This window comes from Haemaphysalis longicornis, unplaced genomic scaffold (assembly GCF_048455015.1).
Source record: "Haemaphysalis longicornis isolate Haplotype H1 unplaced genomic scaffold, Haemaphysalis longicornis Haplotype H1 scaffold_169, whole genome shotgun sequence".
Lineage (NCBI taxonomy): Eukaryota > Metazoa > Arthropoda > Arachnida > Ixodida > Ixodidae > Haemaphysalis > Haemaphysalis longicornis.
This window is the reverse complement of record NW_027526275.1, coordinates 318,601-335,754: the sequence shown is the minus strand read 5'-3', so window position 1 is coordinate 335,754 and position 17,154 is coordinate 318,601. Positions and strand designations below refer to the sequence as shown.

The 17,154-nt window shown below is 45.4% G+C and overlaps 1 protein-coding gene and 1 long non-coding RNA gene across 2 annotated transcripts in view; one reads left to right on the top strand and one right to left on the bottom strand.

Annotated features, from left to right (window-relative positions):
- Positions 1-17,154, bottom strand: part of LOC144166320 (uncharacterized) — a 71,460-nt gene that overhangs the window by 17,507 nt on the left and 36,799 nt on the right. The gene's annotated exons all lie outside the window — the stretch shown is intronic.
- LOC144166335 (uncharacterized) lies at positions 1,517-15,419 on the top strand. Its single transcript, XR_013321645.1, has 3 exons — positions 1,517-1,914; positions 2,318-2,460; positions 12,518-15,419. It is a non-coding gene; the product is annotated as an uncharacterized LOC144166335 (long non-coding RNA).

The window sequence follows — 17,154 nt, the reverse complement described above, 5'->3', positions numbered from 1 at the left end:
ACTGCTCGGTCATGCATAATGGACTCGAAGATTGCGGCCAGGCCAGAATGCAGATGGTGGGCCTTTTCAACACGATCTTTTCGTCCCAGCAGCTCAGGGGTTCACTGGCGAGACTAATGCCTGCAAATAAAAAGCACAACAAACTAAGCGCTTACACTCCACTTTAGCAGAGTGACAAATATTATTCTACAAGGCACTGTGCGGACCAGGGGTGCTTTCACGACGGCTTGACAATTCGCCATTGCAACAAGCAGATCGATACGGTATTGGCGTCTTGTGTTTAGTCTCTTGGAGCTTGACCGTCAAGTGTTATCGCAACAACTAAGGAGAGGGCACACTGCTTCGGGAAGCACAGTAGCTCTTTCGATATGCAAACTAGGAAATGACTCACGAGAGAGAGATCATTGCTTCTGTTTCGCTCATAATTACGAGCACCTCGCTGACGACAGCTTAGTTTGCGCTGCCGGGCTTAGTGCGCATTTCGCAACCCAGGCGTTAAAATGAACAGCGCCGAAACTTGACTCGGAAAATGCGACCAACAAAGACGGCGCAAGTGAGGCACGGCGTTTATGAACGCATGTCAGCCCAGTTTTCCAGCGCAACCAATAATATGCGGAATGAAGGTCACAGAACGTGCGCTAATAAATTCTTCGAGGTTACTCACGCCTTGAGCAAACATTAGCAAACTGGGCGTGTACTTGCGCGTTGCCGAATGAGCCGAACGCCGGAACATACTCCGCCAGGAACGAAAACGAATAACCTCGTACGCTTCCAAGAACTGTCTCTTGTCCTCTCGTACACACGAAGTTAGTGAAACCTCGATTGAAACCAGCGCTGCAGCAGTCGGCCGGCACTTACAGGCCGCAATCCCTTCAAACAGCACGCCCCGCAGGTGCTAGGCTACGCAAGTATACACGACCCATCATATCCGTCAATTTCCGGCCAGCGAACGTCACTCCTGAAAAAAAGGAAAGCTGGGGGTCAATTCTCTAACGCGACGGGCGTCGTTTTGAAGCGACACGGTGTTGGCAAGCAAATGCTTCTATTCATCGGTTGTGGCAGGCGCGCCGTGTTTCCTAGTTTTCCACCGCTTCAAGCGACGCCCAAACCCAAGAATAGATGCAACAATAGGTAAATAAATTTGCACGCCAACACCGTTTCACTTCGAAACGACGCCCGCCCCAATCGACTCCCTGAAGTTAGTTCTCAAACACAGACACAGTCAAAGAAGCGGCATTGGCACTGTAAACAAAGGGCCGGGCGCCGCCATCATTGATGCCATCTCGATACGGGCATACCTAACCATGGCCTCCTAAAGTATAAAGGAGGCCATGACCTAACATAGACGAGTGGCATAAAATTCTTGATATCGACAACACGACATTGCAAAGCGGAAGGCCCAAAATAACAATAGAGTATTCGGAGTTTAGAGCACGGTGACGGTTCCTCCAAAGCGTGAAGTGCGCGCGGAGCGGTATCTGCCTCCACTTCCACTGCTCTCTGCGCATGCGACGCATCCGACTAAAACCCGCCCGCGACCGCCGCCAAATCGGCCTAAACGCACCAAACTATGCTGGCAACGCTGTCGTTTTTGCCTCAAAACGTCTCCAACTTTGGTCTGAAAAATCGAGGGCCTTTGGCCGTGCTGACAACATTGTTTTGCGCATTTCTTGCTTGTCCGTCCGCGCGGGCCGTGCTTCTCCCTGCTTCTCCGGCACCGTTTCGACAGAACGGCCGGACGGCCTGTGCGCCTTCGTGGTTTGGAATCGCAGCTTTTACTCCAACTGAAGTTCCTAGGGTCCTACCGAGCCTCACGTCAGTCTGCGCCTCAGCTTCGACGGCGCAAAGTCGGAGACTTCGCTAGCTCGGTTTCGTGGCCGTCAACGTCGGTGGTAGCAACAAGCTCGTGAGGAGGTAAGTGTTTAGACTTGTCACATCGCCCTTTTCATACGGAGAAGAAAACACACAAGGTGATGTTGCCTTTAGTGTTCGTGGTAGAAGTGTAGGCTAATTTCAAAGTGAATAAGCTACGTGCCATTTCTTGCGAAAGCACACCCGAAACACACGCTAGTGTCGTGATGTTTTTCTTTTTTAACTTACAGGCTCATATGCGTAACTGTTGGCTAGAATCTGCTGTGGTGTCACTATGCTTACCACTAGTGGCAGTTATTACATGGAGGCTTACTACGTTAACAGCCGTAGTAAGCAGAACAGGGGTTTTAGATTGCACGCACAAATGTAAAGCAAGCAATGTTTCGGAGACATTTATTTCGTATCATGTGTCATCGAGACGCCGCTCACTGCGCTTTCGTTACAGGGGCTGATAAATTTCCACCACAGTCCCAGCATGTGTTCGAGTGGCTGATCGGTGACCTGCTGCGTTTCTAAGAGCCAGACCTACCTCAAGAGACTGCTTGTCCATGCCTTGGCATACAGGGTGCCACTGTTCTCATTGCGGATGTAAGTGTTTCGCCGAATCTGTGCTCCCGATCCTGTTTTTCGTAGACAGTGCAGTGCAAGTATATTTCTGTTGAGGAGCCGCATATATATGTGGCGTGCGTGCGTGTGTGTGTGTGTCGATACAATTTGCACCTGTCCTCACAATTTCTGTTCTAATTTTTTTTTTTAAACAGAATGGAGAATTTTCAGCGTTTGTATGCAGGAGTTGGAAGATGGAATTTATTTCACGGAATGCATGTCATGACTTATTCTGTTGGAGGGAAAGTGCAATAGAGATACTTGATGCTTTCAATGAACAAATACTGTGTAGCATGTGGTGGGCCCACTTAACACACTCACGTTTGATTCCCGACAGTTGGTGTTGAGTGTACGTAATGCAGCTGCTTCTCTTTTTCAATTGCTATAATCGCACTACAAGGGTTGCTGAGCATGGTCGTTTTATAGGTTATTGAATTGCTAAAGATTGCAATTTACTAACGTAATTGCACTTCAGCAGAAATTTTCTCAAGCAATACAAGTGTGGTTTCGAAATTCCAGGAGTCTCGTAGGTAATCAAAGAATAGGTAGCAATCGCTACTTTTCGCTAACACGGGGCACTTCTTGGCCGGTCTCACATCACTAGACGAGAATTTTTCTCGCATTGCTCATGCTATAGCCATCGTCCTGAGCCCATTTGTGTACACTGTAGAACAAGAACTAAGGCCTGCCTGCTGCATTTCCAATTGCTGCTATCTTGCTTTGTCCATATCCATTTGTTGCCCCTGGGTTTTCTTCTCTCACACCCCTCCACTGAATGGTGTCTTCTTCAAGCCTCTCGTTCCTTGGTGGCATTGTCATAGGTGTCAGCAAGCTTTCATGCGACAAAAGGTGCTTTCGAACGAGTAGGTCATGCCAAATTCTTTGATGAAAAATTAATCCTGAAAGCAATGTTTGACTTCGATCTTTACATACAGGTGCCGTCATAAGTGGAGCACGGGAGCTGCGGCCGAATTGTATCGGAGCGCCGTGTAGCTGCACCGGCGGTAAATGAAAGCACGAGAACACGCATGCGCGCTTGCCGACGGCGATAGCCCATCTGTACTTCTCAAACCACTTTTTTTAACCTGGCTTCAAGCATTGTTCGCAGCATACTGGTCTCGGCGATGGCGCTGATAGCGTACACACGTAAAAATATTTGAACGAAAAACTCACTACAAATTCCCGTGACAGCGCGCCACTTCTCCGGCAGCTGGAAGTGCGCCAGAGACGCTGCCAGAATCGTCTCTGTTATCGTTGCCGAGAGCGGCACTGTGCTGCGAGCAATGCTCGAAGCCAAATTTAAAAAGGGGTTTGAGAGGTATAGATGGGTCATCGCCGTCGGCAGGCGCACATGCGTGTTTTCGTCCTTTCATTTACCGCCGGTGCAGCTACACGGCGCTCCGATACAGTTCGGCCACAGCTCCTGTGCTCCAATTACTTATGACGGTACCTGTACACAGTCACAGACTGATTTTTTAGATTGTCCAATCATTCAGACACGTCAGTGGTGCTGCCGTCCACCCTATTGTGCCAGTGTATAACGACGTCTGAAACTATGCTGAAGCCATTCACCATCTGATTTTTCTGACTTTTTGTTTGCCATGACGAGAGGTTAAAATGGCAACAACTGCAAGATCCCTATTGCTGTTCGCTTTATCCTACAGCCTTCAACTAGAATTTTCATGTATCACCCTTTGCTAACCACTTTTTTTTTTTACTTCATATTTTGGCCATGCAGCATATGAAGAAAAGATAAGACGGTAGAAGAGAGAGAAGGGGTACAAAATCACAGGTAGTCAGGAAGTTGATGCCCACAACGGAGAAACTTGTGATGCTTCCATGTGAAGGAGGAGAAAGAGCAGGCTCAGAAGTAGTTGTCCAGTGCCAACCTCCTCTGAGCCTGCTCTTTCTCTTCCTTCACATGGAAACATCACAAGTTACTTCGTTGGGGGCATTTACTGTGCGTTAGATATCTGCTTTTGGCATTTCTTTTTTTGCTCTGACCCTGGTTTCTACACACAATTATTACCAGTGAGATTTTGTTCTCTGTGTACATTCGTTTTTTCAACTGCTCTCACATTCCCTAGAAAGTTTGAACAATTGGTCAGCTTGTTCATTCATTTAATCTTGCATAACATATTAACTAGAGATGTGCGAACAGGAAATTTCGAACTGTGCATAAAATACAAATAGCAAAAGCTGACTGGATTGAATAAATCAAATATATTCGAATACAGATATCTTTTTCATTGTTTATAAAGTTTTTAAAACAAAGTGACAAAAAAGATAACTTAGGCAGTCGTCAGGACCTGAGGCATTAAAATATTTATGTATCGCTAGGAAAATGGTACAAAAAATGGCGAGTAAACGGCAACCACATGCAGCGACGGCAAAACGTAACTCAATGGGTACAGCAAACTGGTGGTGTGGATGACGGTGACAAGCGAAAATGTTTATAACCAGGTTGCTAAGGGAGTCGACAGCAGAAGGCGACGGGCTGACGCCGCCGCTTGCTTTTTGCTGGACAGAAGCAGCCCACAAGTGAGCAGCAGCGACGAACGACGACGACGGAGGGCATTGGCGGCAGTTTGATCATTTTTTTCACTTGTTGCTGTCACTCGTGCTATCTGTTTGGTGTACCCATTGAGTTACAGTTTTCACGTCGCTTCTCGCTGTCGCTGGGTGTGGTTGCCCCTTAAAAGATTAAGACAGTTTGGAAAGGCAGCGGAATGAAATTTGGCACACCCTGCCGTGGAAAATGCGGTTTCCTCAACATGTTGTGACCAGAGAAATTATACAGTTGGCTACCATTAGTACAAAGTCCGCAACAAAAAACAGAAAGCACAATAGCGCATTGCCATTGGTCCGCAAAAATCTTCTCTTCTTGGTTTTGTTTTGTTGCCTATTCGAATGTGACACAGCTTGCCGTGTTAGCTCAGACTTGTGGTGAAAATCGAAGCCTGAAGCTTTCACCACGCAAACTGTTGCACGGAGCTGTGCGCAACAAAGAAGGTTGAGGGCCTCAAAAGAGAGATTCTTAGACTGGCACAAGTCTCAAGTGACCGGCTGCTTTATCAGCTATGCGCTGCCTCGGTTGTGATGGTGCCAACATTGCAGGACACGGCCGGTGTTTTGACGCTTTAAAATTTCCAATTTTATCAAGATGTGATGTTCACCTTGATGCTTTTTATTCGAAATAACTTTCAATTAATCGAAAAATTGGGTTTCAGCTTTAAATTACCAAGCAATTTCTTCTACTGAATTGAATGTAACATTGGTGGGGCAAGAGCATTGCTTGCAATTACCTGAAAATTCCACAAGCGTCGACTGCATTTGAATGGCTTGCTCCAGGCATTGAAAAGAGGTTAGGTACGTTAGTGGTTGGTATGACCTTTACTATAATGCAAGCATTCCCAGCAAGTAATAAACCTTGGTTTCTCAGTCATACCACCATATTGATGGGAAACTTCTTTCCAGTTTATAAATTTTGCCCAGGTAGCGTTGCTCCTCAGCCAACATTGGCTGCCAGAGTTCCACTCTTGTGCAAGGCTTTTGTGGTAGGCTTTCTTGCATGGCTTCGGCGTCGTGCCAAAAAAGCTAACACTAAAGAAAATGTCATGCAGTGAAGCTTGGAAGTCTGCATGTCATGTGGCAGAGCCAACTTTTATTTCTGTATTAATGAGCTGCAAACCTTATCTGCTCCATGAGGATAAATATTTAGTGTTATAAGCAGTGAAGAGCCACTATATTCCCTGGGTACACATGGAGCATGGCTTACAAGGAGAAATAACATACAAAACGAAAGCAAGTCCTTGGTGGCTCCACAACACTGCAGGGCTCCATAGCCTCCCAGCTGAAGCTATCAGATTGCGTGATATTCATCGGAGCTGTCTGGGGACCTCATGACTCGTGCTTCGACAGTGCACCAGGCTAACCTATCAGTTTACGTGATGTTTGTTGAAGGTATTGGAGTTACTAGCACCGTGTCTCGGTATGGAATGTGGTTCGACATCGGGTGTACTGCTAGATTCTGCGCCAGCTAATACAACATATAAATAGACATCTCATTTTTTAAAATGTTTATACCCGTGGTGGACTTACTTCTTTTACCCATTTTTTAACTGTAAAACTGATGCTTCATTTAATTATTCTACTACTTCGAGTAAAGTGGATCAGGAAATTTGTAATGCAAGCGAAAGGTGTCGTGACCATACCACTTTTTACCTTCTGTCTTGCATGCTCATGCTCTCAGCGCTGCTGCAGCAGCAAAAAAGAAATGTAAGGAAAAACAGGAAAACACACTTTTTAAAAATGAAAAAGGGCTGGAGTTATAGGACTGGGATAGATTGAACAAACTTCAGAACCACCCGCCGCGGTGGCTCAGTGGCTAAGGCGTTGCGCTGCTGAGCACGAGGTCACGGGTTCGATTCCCGGCCGCGGCGGCCGCTTTTCTGATGGAGGCGAAAAGCAAAAACGCTCGTGTGTACGAGATTTCGGCGCACGATAAAGATCCCCAGGTGGTCAAAATTAATTCGGAGCCCTCCACTACGGCGCGCCTCATCGCCTGCGTTGCGTCGGCGCGTTAAACCCCACAATCAATCAAACTTCAGAACCAACCAAATTTCAGAACTGTTCAGCTACAGAAATAATTTCTTTGCAACGCAGCTTGCTAAGGCAATCTGCTTGCCATTTCTTTTTTAGAGCGCACCTCTTAAGAGGCCAACTGCACTCAAATTTCACCTCGACCAAATTTATTTTAATGTCTAGTAGTACCCCCACATCAGCTGGGACACGAGTGGTAGCCCCGTGAACTGCCTCGTTAACCAGTCAGAAGCGTTTAAAAAAGCTCCACCGCAGACCACGCTGCACCTGCCGGCAGATTGCGTAAACAGCCATGACACGCCTGTGACGCTCCAGCTGACGGTGGCTTCTTCCTCTGGCCAGCCATGCAGCTAGAGAACCGGTCAAGCTCTGCTGCGAACACTTCACCCATTTGCTGTCCCGCACGCCGTCCGGCCGCTCGCTGGATGGCTGCAATGTCATTTTAATGGCCGCGCTCTCCTCGATTTCGGTTTCAAAATCGCCGGTTTTTGCTGACCGCTTGCGGCGTCCACACGCGTATTTCGGCCGTTGTATTTTGCATCTTGCTTTCTTTTTCAGCAGACTATACGGAAATGGTGTTTTCAAGAGGTCGAAATTTTGAATGCAGTTGGCTTTAAGTGCCCGCTTTACTCCTGTGGTTTCGTGTGGCCGTCGACTTTGTTGTAACCGAACGAAGAAGAGGGCACTGGAGATGAATGAGATAGAGCAAGCAGGAAGGCGGAGGAGGAAAGTAAAATGAAAGTGTGAAAGGGAGGGCAGTACGCAGAGGCCACGCGAGACATGCTCAGTGGCACCGAGGCGCTCACTTCCTGAGACACGATCACTTCCTGAGACACAGCAGCTACACGCTGTCGCCGAGAATACTGCAGTTTGCACTGCGCTCCAATTTTGCATTAAGGAGTATCGTATTCTTGAGCCGTCTTTTTTTCGTTGATGATTATTCCTAGCGCAGTGTTCAGAAAAGTTTGCAGTATCCTAGTTTTGTATCATGTTTACTTTTAGCGCACCCAATGCAGATATGCTGCTACCAATAATCTCAAAATCACACACCGTAAACAGCTCACTGCAATTGAAGAACAAAACACACTTGGTCTGCCAACAGTATTCAGCACATTTATTTTGCATTCTGAGTTTTCGAATGATACTTCAGCTTTATGTGCACAGAGGGCAAAGGTATCATCAGGCTGGACTCCAATGTGCCAGTGTATTTTTCCAACAATGCTCCAACCATACACAAGAAATCGCTGTTTCTGAACCAAAAGAAAAAAAAACAAGCTATTCTTGGTTGCCCGCCGCTTTTCTTGTTTTTTTTTTGTCAGATTCATAGCTTGTTCTATTTCACCCGTTTGGAGAATGCAGAAATTTGTGGAAGCTTACCTCAGGTGTTACATACACCTGATGGAACATAGCTTGCACCACATGAAAAAGACAGTGAAAACGTGACTGTTACCAATGGCTGGTCACACATAAAGGAACGTATAAATGCGGGGCTTTCTTGAAAGAAAACTAGCAGCAAGCCACACAGTCAGCAGCAGCGGCATGACGGAAAAAAAGCGCGCTTACCAACCGAAAGACAGCGTAGCTAAATAACATGTTGTCACCAATACTTAACAAGAGATTAGGTCGAACACTGTATACAAATCTGCTTGTATGCATTTAAAATTTGCCGCCAAACTACCATGCTGAAGCAACTGCTACAAGCACATTCTACAATTGCTACAAGTGCACCATGATTTGCTACAGCGGATTTCGCGTTTTTGTGGATTAATACCATGCTATTTTGGCTTTCTTTTGAAGCTTAACGAGTACTCAGATCGCAATAATTGTAAGTGGCCGCTAAATTTAGCGAAATTTTGATGCTGGTCTGGTAACATTAATGTAAACAAACCTTCAAGATGGCGGCGCCCATGTATGCTTACGGCAATTGAGTTATCGAACTCAAATACCGCTTATTCATTAGTTACGGTCTATAGTACGCTGTTTTTGAGCTTAAGTGACGCACCCGAAGCCGGAAAAGCTTCGGAGCCTAGCGGTTCTGTACAGCTAACATGTGTAAAGTACTAATATTAGCCAGTGGAAGAGGCCGAACTGCTTACCGGCGTTGTCGCACGTCCCGTGGCTGTAACTTGGTTGCTTCATTGGGGCTCTTCGATTTACAGTCTCGGACTCGCCGTGGGTAGTCCGCGGGTAGTCCGAGGATTCCCCGAAGTCATAGGGATACATGGGAAAATCGAATGCCGGACTGCTTCTCGGGGAGTCCGCGGTGAGTCCGAGACTGGAAATCAAAGAGCCCTACTGTTTGCGGTTGCGCCGTTGTTTTTATAGTACTCCTTGGATGTTCAGGCATGATTTGCAGTCAGTGTAACTTGCCTTGTGGCATCGATTTCGTTAAAAACTACGTAGAATGACCATTACGATGTGCCGATATTAGGATCAAGAACTTGCAGTGACGATGCGATGACGATTGGATGTCTTGCGAGTAACGATTGTGCGAATCAGTCAGTGATCGAATATTATTCTCTAAACATTTAAATTTGATTAAATCTGATTTTTATGATGTTAAAATTTACGAGTAAATTTGTGTTAACGTATGATCCCATTGGACCGGGGTAAGGCGAGGGCGACAATCGCAAAAATTGCTCACTGCATCGGTGGCGCAGCTGGTTGTGCGGACGTTCAATGGGCGTGTGTAGCGAAAATAAGAAGTTCATTAAACACTGAAAGCGTGCGTAATAGCCGAACATAATAGACAGGACGAGATTGCAATAGACGTTTGCATGTTTTGGAACATGCAGTGAGCACCTTGCTTACACATTGGTTGACTTCCCCGACCAAACGAATATGGTGCTTTTTGCTTAAGCTATCACGTATTACTTCACATGGAGTAACCTGGAATGCTATAATCGTACACTGCAGGGTTTCGTTACTTTCCAATGTCCATGCAATTCATCCAGTACCAGCACCCCACTGTCGCTCAGCTGAATGCTGGGAGTGCCACATTTTATCAGAAAATGTGATGTGTACCTGACTATATCAAAATTTTCCTGTATCCACAGTACAAACGTCAGGAGTTCCTCCACCACAATTTCATCTGGCTAGTCTTACCTTCGGGTGGTGTTGCAGTTGCCAAGGCCAAAATGCATTGGCTAGGAAGCTATACACAAGTTTATGTATCTTGCCTATGCCACTAGTGCATATGTATACAACATATGCTGGCACACATATATACATGCACCAGCATATATGCTTACAGAATGCAATGCATGCCGGATGAGAAAAATTTGTTTACCTAATGTGAATCGATGTGGTAGCGCTCGAACAGTCACTGAGCACTGCTTAGGGCATGTGTAGCATGCTAAGCACTGCTTAGTGACTGTTACTTATCTTGCTTTGTGCAACTAGTTGAGACACTATTCTCGGTTCAACACTTCATGATGACCTTGGCATTGTTTACTCTGCGAAGTTTTAAAAGCGTGATAATGAGCACTAATATCAGCTGAATTACATGGCCTCTCTCCCTGAAACTATTGGAAGGTGATAAAGGCGATACGCTGCCCTACCCCCAGACGATAAGGCGATGTAAGCTGGATCCTGACTATATATACCCTAGCCTCCTCCTCTTACTGCCGTCTCTGTGCAGTTACTGCACTCTCCATTGGTTCTTGCAGCAACTGCTGTACCTAGCATACCCGACGCCCCTGGGCATTGCCTAGAAAAGCTTGTTTGCTCACTTAACATTCTTTCGCTCTGTGAACTTTTGTTATGCCCTGGATGCGGTCTAACAGAAGAAAAAATGTTTGGGCGTGTTGGTTCATACTCTCACAAGAAACATAGCGCAGTAAAAACAGAATAAGTCGAGGACCGGACAAGTGCAAGGTTTCAACAAATGCTTTATTGCAGGGCCAGCACATATAAAGACATATGGCTCGTAAGAGGAGAAAAGAAAAAATAAATAAACAACAAAATATGAGATAAAACCCGCCACATGCCGCCTACACCAGGAAATCAAGCTCTGGCTTTGATAAAGCCACAGACAGTCTACGGACACACTGATCACCAGAACATGCTATCTCACTTGCTTCAAGTTTCTCGTCAGCCCAGAGTAGTGGTAATGCAAAACAATTGTCTGGTCGTACATGGGATAACAAAGGTTTCCCGATACACACATTTTACAATGGGCAGCCAGGTGGCTGTTAGTGGGATCAATGTCTTGTTCACAGCCCCGAACAGGCTTTTGGGCTTGTGCAGGTTAACCTGCCTATAACGCGTGTGCAAAAACCGGTCTGCTCTAAGCTGGTACGCTGTGGGCATCATGCTGTCTATAAAATTTCACTCTCATGTGGCAGCGACTATACTGGCCAAACAAGCAGATATTTGAATGTCCATTTAAGAGTACAAGAATAAAGTAAGCAGCGTTGCTACTGACGGCCAGCGGGCTGCCCATTGTAAAAAGTGTGTATCGGGATACCTGTGTTATCCCCTGCACGATGAGATGATTGCTTTGCATTACCACCAGTCTGGACTGATGAAAGAACTTGTGGAAGCAGCTGAGATGGCATGTTCCGGTGATCAAAGCATCAATAGACCATCTGTGGCTTTACGAAAGCTAGAGATTTATTTCTTGGCGTAGGTGGCGCGTGGTGGTTTTTGTCTCATCTTTCGTTGTTCGTTTTGATGTTTTCCTTTCTTTCTCTCCTATTATGAGCCAGATGTTTTTATAAGCGCAGGTCCTGCAATAAAGCATTTGTCGAAAGTTAGCTCTTGCCCCGGCCTCACCTTGTCCTTTGTTTCTACTGCACTATGTTTTCTGTGTGGTCTAACATTGTTACACTCTTTTTTTCTGTCTTGCAAGTCACTTTTTTGTTCCATGCCCATTGACCCCACACTTTGACAAAATGACAGATGCGATTCGATAAGGTACGGCACCTACCAAGCTTGGGCTAAAATTTATCCGTACTACTTGCATCACGACACGCCGTTAAAGCCGCCACTGACTCGGGGCAGGAGCCGCACCCCGCTAAGGAGAGGGTGGGGAACAATGAGCGGGATCGCAACTGTGTTTACAAGAAGATGTGAACCTCACTAATGTAAGAAAGTCATGAAGTAGTGCAGCTTCTTATGTGCGACAGTTATGAACTAGTAGAATGCCACTGTTTCTGTTCCACATCATCATTCCTTCCCTCGGTCTTGTCATCCTTGTCATGCTGGCCATGCAATCCAGCAAGATGAAGAGAACACACCTCCCTTCCAAAGGGGCAATGTTATGTCACCCATGCCTCATTGACATGAAGCCTCCATTAAGGAGTGCATGTGTGTTTGCTTATGCATACGTGAAATCGCAGTGTGCCCTGCAATCCTTTAAAAGGAGAAATTGATTTTTTCCCCCTGCAATCCCTTGTCTAACTTTCACTGCACATTTTTTTTTTTCTTTTGCCAGCAGGGAGCCACAAGCCAGGTAGCAACAAACTTGGTGCAGATTGGTACCACTGGTGTTGTGTCCCTGGAGTGAGTCAAGAACTTCTGTTCGTGGTCAGCGGGGTAGAGTGTCTCATCTGTTTGAGCTTTGGACTGGAGCTATGGCACTTGCAGAGCAACAAGAAGAAAGCGATTGTTGTGGAGCAATTCAGTGACATTTTGTTGCTCATGCCCTGCCAAAGGGCACAAAGAAAAGTTTTACGAAGAGTTACTGACACTGCTAAACTTTTTTCTTAGCGTGTACATATGACAGTACTTAGTGGTGCCTTGCATCATTCAGCACTGAATTTTATCATTTTGGCTCTGAAACAATTTCTATCTCTGTTACAAGAAATTTTAAGTTTACATTGCTGTCAGCACATATATTTAATGAAGCTTGCTTTCTTTTCCGTACAGCAGTTAAAATTTATAGGTTAAGGCACGGAAGCCATACTTTAGCTGTAATGCATACCGTAGTTGCAGACTATCGGCTAATTAAACCAGTTGGTGCATTAATGTTGTCTAAGACTTTGCGCACGAAGGCAATTTTGTTTGCCTTCATAAGAAAAACGGCTGCTCTAGAAATGCACACCTCGTGCAACTGTTTTAATGACAGCGGCGGAGTGAGGAACGTGGTTAAAAAACAATTGAGAGGGGGTTTATGAAAAAGTTTTGCTCCGACCAACTTTATATACAGTGACCTCCCATGCTCGCCGATGCCAAGTGTTTTTTTTTCTCCTTGTTTGGCCTTTTTTAGTTCTTTCCTATGCCAGTGCAACAGCTTGTGCTGCTTGTGATCCCCATTGAAGCATTGTGAGCTATTTGTCCGCCTGTTGTCAATGGTATTTCGCCTCCTCCTCAGTTTGTTGCACTTATTATAAGCTCATTGACACTGCGGCAAGTACACCTGTGGGCTCGACAGTGTGCTTCAGTGAATCGCTTTCTAAATGCGAAAATATTACTTGCTATGTTGCGAAACGCTTGCACCCGGTCAGTGTGCACAGAATGCACATTCAGATATTGTCTGCAAGAAGCGTCCACAACAGCTGACAATTTCCTAATGCATTCCTAACATTCCACGTCACAGAATGGTGCGCACATCCATGGCATTCCATGGATGGTTGTTCTATGGCGTGGACCAGAAAAAAATAAACAAGAAGCACTTGGTGTGCACTGTTGCATATACTGCTGCAGAAAAAGAAACATTTGGCGCTTGGTCAATTCCGATTTCCTTGCAACACGCTCCATAAGACGTGCAACACCAAAATAAATGTGCTTCAAATAAATTGCTCCCGCAATCTTTGTTGGCCCTCTGCTTCAGTCGAGGCAGTGTCGCAGCAGCATGGATAGTGACTCTGTAATGAGTGGCTGCACCGAGTGCACTGTCAGGATTGTAGGCTATAGGCGGCATTGGCGGAACGCTCGACAACAAACCAAGCCATAAAAGACGCTGCCGCGCTCTCATCCTGTTAGAATATGATGAGATCCTGTGCAATTTTCTTGCGTTGCACTTTGAGTCAACCCGATGGTTTACTGAGCAAGTCCAGCAGCGGCATGGCAAAAGCATTTTCTTTTTGTTTGGTTCTTATCGCTTTGGTATACGGGCGTGGCTCAAAAAGATATCATGAAGATAACTATGTGTACGGTTCTCATCGCCGGCCCTGACCAGGGCCAACTCTCGTATACCCAACTTTGCCATCTGTAGGGCTCGCGAGCCACCTTGAGGACGGTGCTACACGAGTGGCACAGTTTATGTGAAAGAGCTGCAGCCCCTAAAGAAGCTTGGATCAACTAGTGCTTCTGCAGCTGGAAAATTGTTATGCTCCCGCGCAAGAATGACAGCATTTCCGTGCTTTAAATGGCCAATTTGGAAATGCTTTGCACAAACTCAAGCGTTCCTGTCAAATTTCGCATGTGCTCAAATGACTGTCACGCCAAAAGAAAGCTTTTCCATGTAGAGCCAAGGTCGGTAAAGGTTATGAATGTTTGAATGAATGGGAATGCTAAAAAATTAATGGTAGTCGAGCCAGACAGTGTGGTACCCGTGTGGTTTAGTTGTATACGTTGACTTTTCCATTGGTGAGAGTCAGGTCTGGACGAGCCATTGTATTCTACGTGCTGACCGGTGATATACATACTAACTAGAACGGTCGGTTGTTATTGGTACAGCCACTACATTTCGTGCCAACAGTCACTGTGAGCAAAGTGAAGCTGGTGAGGTTGGAGATTATTTAGCACCACCTGATGGAGTGCGCCGTCCCTACCCAGCAATTTTCAGCACGCTGGCCCTCATTGTCGCCGGCCGCCATGGGAAGGTCGCCATCTATGAAGCCAGCCTGGTTTTAGCCGCAGCGCAGTAAAAAAAACAGCGCAGAAGGAAAGATTCTTTCATTCATCCTCTTCACTAACCATACACATAATCCACATGGATTATATGTGTATTGTTGTTGAAGTGCAGTTGCAGCATGCCAGGATTTAATTTTGAATGGGTACGTGTTTACCTCTCATGGCCATTGCTATTCTTTCGGTGCCTATAGTTTTGTTTTGTACACCTCATTGTAACCACACAAATGGCGTGTACAGTGCATTTGTGTAAATAAAATTTATTTACAAGTGCGATTCCTTTTCTTGTGTTGCATCTTTTCAATATAGTTTGTATCTACTTGTCCAAGTGTCAGTCCTACGAGTAACCTTCACCGCCAGGTCCTGCCTAACAGATCAAAATGAAAATATGGCAGCAAAGCAAGCCATCAAACCTACTTTATTTTTCACGAAGTGCATACAGAATATTTTCACTGAAGAACTGTTGGGCTGTGTACACTAGCTGGTCGGAAAGGCCTCCATGGAAGTATTACAAATTGAAGGAGCTCCCATTCGTAACATGACTGGGACAACAACTCGACCGAAATGTTTACAGAGGTGGCACAACTTTGCACTGCTACAAAGAGCGTTGCCTACCTGTCTGCTATTTTTGTCGGAAAAGGCAATATCTGGTGTACACCATGGTTTGCTCACTGTTGAAAACAATACCCCAAATTCTGAAAGGCTGCAATAAAATAAAACTGGCCTGTCAAAGCAGCACTAAATTTTTGAGTCTTAATATTATAAAATCTGAAAGTAAAGGTCCTATATTGGTCTATGTAATTGAGCAACCCCGACAGCTGAAACTTATACCCTTTTTGTGTGTGTAGGAGGTGGGGGGGGGGGGGGGGGGGTGGAGAGGTTTTGTTCAACTTGTGTGCCGAAGCTGCACATGCACCTTGAAGCACACCATATTGGGGGCTATGGATCAATTTTGACTACTTGGGGACCTTGAAATGTGCAGCAAAATCTCTACACACAGGTTTTCTTTTTCGCCTCTACCAGAAAAATGGCTACCATGGCTGGGATTGAACCCACATCTTCGATCATGGCAGTGAAACATCCTAGCCGCTAGGCCGTTACAGTGGGTAGTACATAATGGTTTTAATTTAAACTGGATCTATTTCTTGTTAGCAGAAACGTAATTTAAAACAGAACAAAAAGTGCTTTTGGTAATTTTTGCTTGCATCAATAACCTGCTAAGGTTCCCTACAGAACGCACAGCTCCTTAAGTTGTATCAAGCTATAGAACACATGGCAGATCCTGAAGACGTTTTTCAGAAGATCGCAAAATAGAGACCCACGATTAAGGCAAATGTGTTATCCAAACTTATATGGACCGAGCTTTCAAAATGTAAGTAGTGAGAAAATGCGATACCCTGGAACACATGAACGCAACAGCCTAGAAACTTCCAACAGCACCTCTAAAGTGAGTGACGTAGTGTAAATTATGCTGTGTTTTTCCTATTTTGATTATGCCTCAGGCAGGGCCACATTTAGTCGGCAAAGCCAGCTTGCAAATGTGACGTCCAGCTGGATATCACAGGTGTCACGCATGTATACCTCAGTTAACGCTATTTTGCTACTATAGAGAGCAAATGGCAGATTTATTCTGTACGCTTCTTCTATCCGAAGTGCAATTCGTTCTAGGTATTCAAAATTTACGAACAGAGCTATAAGAGTTTGCTCTGCCATACAACATGCAATCCTTCAAGCTTCACCACAACGAACGCCTGTTTGGGTCGGCTTTTCTGCACGACGACTAAGCCTTGCAAGAAAGCCTAATGCAAGCAACACCTTGAGCAAAGCCAGAGTGGTAACTCTGGTGTACAGTAACTGAAGTGGAATGTTACCTGTGCAAAGTTAATAAGCGAGAAAGAAGTGTCCGGCCAATGGGATAGCATAAACAAGAAATTGAGTTATTACTTGTTGGCTATGCCTCAGTAGCATACTGGTCCTAGTAGGCATGCATAGCAAGGGCCTTATTTCAATGACTGGAGGGGCTACAGCCCGTCAAATATACTTCTATTCAGAGCACGTTGAAGAACCCACATGTCTCCAAGAAAATGTGTGCCAAACTTTTTTCACTAATCCACTGTCTCTTATTCACCTTTTTTTTTTGTACCATTTCTAAATCAGTGCACAAACTCTACATGTCAGGTTGTGATTAACCAATTTATCTTTTGTCTCTCTTTGAGCTCTTCTTCCAAAGCTGTAAACACACTAAAGCAATGATATTCAGTCGAACATATTTTATTC